The following is a 5280-nucleotide window of genomic DNA, read 5'->3' on the forward strand; positions in this document are numbered from 1 at the left end:
GTAAAATATTATTCCAAATTATTCACAGCTGTAATGGATGCCAAAGGTGCTTCCTCCAAGTATTAACCAAGTATTTTACTTTGAAAATGTGGAGTAGGTAGATCTGAATTTAACCCCTTTTTAGATGTAATTTTAAGGCAGCAAAAAGTGAAAAAAGTTCAAGGGGGTTTCAAGACTTTCTATAGGCACTGTACAGTATTATGTACATAGCTACCTCAATTACCTTGTACACCTACACATCGACTCAGTACTGGTACGCCCTGTATATAGCCATGTTATTACCTGGTACTCCCTGTATATAGCCATGCTATTACCTGGTACTCCCTGTATATAGCCATGTTATTACCTGGTACTCCCTGTATATAGCCATGTTATCACCTGGTACTCCCTGTATATAGCCATGTTATTACCTGGTACTCATTGTATATAGCCATGTTATTACCTGGTACTCCTTGTATATAGCCATGTTATTACCTGGTACTCCCTGTATATAGCCATGTTATTACCTGGTACTCCCTGTATATAGCCATGTTATTACCTGGTACTCCCTGTATATAGCCATGTTATTACCTGATACTCCCTGTATATAGCCATGTTATTACCTGGTACTCTCTGTATATAGCCATGTTATTACCTGGTACTCCCTGTATATAGCCATGTTATTACCTGGTACTCTCTGTATATAGCCATGTTATTACCTGGTACTCCCTGTATATAGCCATGTTATTACCTGATACTCCCTGTATATAGCCATGTTATTACCTGATACTCCCTGTATATAGCCATGTTATTACCTGGTACTCCCTGTAGCCATGTTATTACCTGGTACTCCCTGTATATAGCCATGTTATTACCTGGTACTCTCTGTATATAGCCATGTTATTACCTGGTACTCTCTGTATATAGCCATGTTATTACCTGGTACTCCCTGTATATAACCATGTTATTACCTGGTACTCTCTGTATATAGCCATGTTATTACCTGATACTCCCTGTATATAGCCATGTTATTACCTGGTACTCCTTGTATATAGCCATGTTATTACCTGGTACTTCCTGTATATAACCATGTTATTACCTGGTACTCCTTGTATATAGCCATGTTATTACCTGGTACTCCCTGTATATAGCCATGTTATTACCTGGTACTCCCTGTATATAGCCATGTTATTACCTGGTACTCCCTGTATATAACCATGTTTTTACCTGGTACTCCCTGTATATAGCCATGTTATTATCTGGTACTCTCTGTATATAGCCATGTTATTACCTGGTACTTCCTGTATATAACCATGTTATTACCTGGTACTCCTTGTATATAGCCATGTTATTACCTGGTACTCCCTGTATACAGCCATGTTATTACCTGGTACTCCCTGTATATAGCCATGTTATTACCTGGTACTCCCTGTATATAGCCATGTTATTACCTGGTACTTCCTGTATATAGCCATGTTATTTTTACTCGTCATTGTTATTCGTAATTCACTGTGTATTTATTCCTCTTGTCACTATTTCTATTTGTATTTAATGTTTTATCTTTAACTCTGCATGGTTGAAAAAGACCCGTAAGTAAGCATTTCACTGTTAATCTACACCTGTTATTTAAGAAGAATGTGACAAATAACATTTGATTTTGAATCCTCTTGAAAGCAAAGATGCACATACCTACCGACTTTAGGAGAACCAAACCACCGAATAATAAAAGTTAATGGAGGGCAGTGAGCAGCAAGATGCCAGATTTACTCAGAGAGAGAGGAGGGGGGGAGAGAGAGAGAGAGAGAGAGAGAGAGAGAGAGAGAGAGAGAGAGAGAGAGAGAGAGAGAGAGAGAAAGCACAGATTATTTATTTATCATGGGGAGAGAGTGAGATGAAAGGGGGGGCTGTTAGAGCGAGAGCTGAAACACACGAATCGATTCCCACAGAGAAACAGACGGCATCAGTCGTGTCTGAGCTCGAGCAAGCTGCGCCGTTGGTTCTTTACCAAGTGGTGAGATCAGATGATCCCGAAAAGATTTTGTTTTTGAAAATAACTGAACCCAAACCCCGAACAGGCTACTTTCCGAGGTTTGTGTTGCGGGTAGTTTGGATTTTAGACAGCGCACCGAGTGAAGCGCCTACCTGTCTCTCCTTACACCGTGAACGCGGCAGGTAAAGTCCAGTTTATCTGCACCTTTTTATTCCTTTTCTATCGCTTCTCTGTGATGCGTTTTGGCAGACATTTACGGTTGCGCTATTCGCGCAGATGTGCGGGTGTGTATGTGCATGTGCGTGCGTAAAAAACGTATGTGGTGAAAAAGTGACTGTATAGGCCCCTCACTGCTTCAGAAAGTACAGTATCTTGTTATGTGGTTTCTATCATTTCCCATCTCGGACGTATGAAGTAGGATCGCTTGGTAGGAGAGCCAAGTCCTTCGATATTCCTCTCTGAGGAGCCTATCATAATGCCATGGAGTCGCTGCCTGCGTCGTAGGCTATAGTTTGCAGAGGAATTCAGAAAAGGTATGAATCAAACGTTTCATATTATTACTATTCTAATAAAGTGGATATATATTTAGAACATCCCCTGAAATGAAACACCAACTTCAGTCTTTTCATTTTCACAACTGAAAGTTTGTCTTGGAAAGGTTTTTCTGCCTGGTCACAGGCAGCGGTTGTATTGTATGGAAAAGGTGAGAGGAGAGAGCGAACAATAGATGCGTGATGGAATTGTACTGTATATACAACCAGCAAAGTGAGCATGCGGTTAAAATGTGGCTGCTAGTTATGTGTTTGCATGTGATCAGGGGTGTATTCATTCATTCCGCCGATTCTTTTGAAAAACGTTTCTTAAACGGAAGCAAAATGAACGAAACGGCGATTAACATACCTGAATTTGTCCAATAGAAGCTCTTGTTTGCAACTGTTGGACTAATGATTACACCCTAGATCAGCTAGATGCAGGCCAGAGTGTGCAAGGCGGTATTGAACGGGTCACTGTCTGACACCTTGATTACTCACATTTCTCTCTCTACCTGGGCACCTACGTTGTAAACTGTCATTCATAGGCTAGGTTGTAGCAACCTCATGATGGGTAGAGGGAAAATTCGATTATAATAATAATATAATATGCCATTTAGCAGACGCGTTTATCCAAAGCGACTTACAGTCATGTGTGCATACATTTTTACGTATGGGTGGTTCCGGGGATCGAACCCACTACCCTGGCGTTACAAGCGCCATGCTCTACCAATTGAGCTACATTGATAGCCTAAAGCTATCAATGTTACATTGAACTGGGTGAATGGAAATGAATGACAGTCATCCAATATGCTGTAATAGAAATAATATATAATAATATAATAGCATGCTCATCATTTTTTTAATCATCCTCCCTCATCTTAAAAGACACCAACCACCAGGCGCACCAGTTTGTATCGGGTAAAATTCAGCTGTATGGGGTATTATTCAGCTGTATGGGGTATTATTCAGCTGTATGGGGTTTTATTCAGCTGTATGGGGTATTATTCAGCTGTATGGGGTTTTATTCAGCTGTATGGGGTTTTATTCAGCTGTATGGGGTTTTATTCAGCTGTATGGGGTAGTATTCATCTGTATGGGGTTTTTATTCAGCTGTATGGGGTAGTATTCAGCTGTATGGGGTTTTATTCAGCTGTATGGGGTAGTATTCAGCTGTATGGGGTTTTATTCAGCTGTATGGGGTAGTATTCAGCTGTATGGGGTAGTATTCAGCTGTATGGGGTTTTATTCAGCTGTATGGTGTATTAAGCAGCTGTATGGGATATTATTCAGCTGTATGGGGTTTTATTCAGCTGTATGGGGTTTTATTCAGCTGTGTGGGGTAGTATTCAGCTGTATGGGGTTTTATTCAGCTGTATGGGGTTTTATTCAGCTGTGTGGGGTAGTATTCAGCTGTATGGGGATTTATTCAGCTGTATGGGGTATTATTCAGCTGTATGGGGTAGTATTCAGCTGTATGGGGTAGTATTCAGCTGTATGGGGTATTATTCAGCTGTATGGGGTAGTATTCAGCTGTATGGGGTAGTATTCAGCTGTATGGTGTATTATGCAGCTGTATGGGATATTATTCAGCTGTATGGGGTTTTATTCAGCTGTATGGGGTTTTATTCAGCTGTGTGGGGTAGTATTCAGCTGTATGGGGATTTATTCAGCTGTATGGGGTAGTATTCAGCTGTATGGGGTATTATTCAGCTGTATGGGGTAGTATTCAGCTGTATGGGGTAGTATTCAGCTGTATGGGGTTTTATTCAGCTGTATGGGGTAGTATTCAGCTGTATGGGGTATTATTCAGCTGTATGGGGTAGTATTCAGCTGTATGGGGTATTATTCAGCTGTATGGGGTATTATTCAGCTATATGGGGTAGTATTCAGCTGTATGGTGTATTATGCAGCTGTATGGGATATTATTCAGCTGTATGGGGTTTTATTCAGCTGTATGGGGTTTTATTCAGCTGTGTGGGGTAGTATTCAGCTGTATGGGGTTTTATTCAGCTGTATGGTGTATTATTCAGCTGGATGGGGTAGTATTCAGCTGTGTGGGGTAGTATTCAGCTGTATGGGGTAGTATTCAGCTTTTTGGGGTAGTATTCAGCTGTATGGGGTATTATTCAGCTGTATGGGGTAGTATTCAGCTTTTTGGGGTTTTATTCAGCTGTATGGGGTAGTATTCAGCTGTTTGGGGTAGTATTCAGCTGTATGGGGTAGTATTCAGCTTTTTGGGGTTTTATTCAGCTGTATGGGGTATTATTCAGCTGTATGGGGTAGTATTCAGCTGTATGGGGTTTTATTCAGCTGTATGGGGTAGTATTCAGCTGTATGGGGTAGTATTCAGCTGTTTGGGGTATTATTCAGCTGTATGGGGTATTATTCAGCTGTATGGGGTAGTATTCAGCTGTATGGGGTAGTATTCAGCTGAATGGGGTATAATTAAACTGTGTTGGTTTTTATTCAGCTGTATGGGGTAGTATTTAGCTGTATGGGGTATTATTCAGCTGTATGGGGTAGTCTTCAACTAAATGGGGTTTTATTCAGCTGTATGGGGTAGTATTCAGCTGTATGTGGTAGTATTCAGCTGTATGGGGTAGTATTCAGCTGTATGGGGTAGTATTCAGCTGTATGGGGTTTTATTCGATTGTATGGTGTATTATTCAGCTGTTTGGGGTATTATTCAGCTGTATGGGGTAGTATTCAGCTGTATGGGGTTTTATTCAATTGTATGGTGTATTATTCAGCTGTATGGGGTAGTATTCAGCTGTATGG

Source organism: Coregonus lavaretus, assembly GCF_964263955.1.
Source record: "Coregonus lavaretus genome assembly, chromosome: 20".
Taxonomy (NCBI): Eukaryota; Metazoa; Chordata; class Actinopteri; order Salmoniformes; family Salmonidae; genus Coregonus; species Coregonus lavaretus.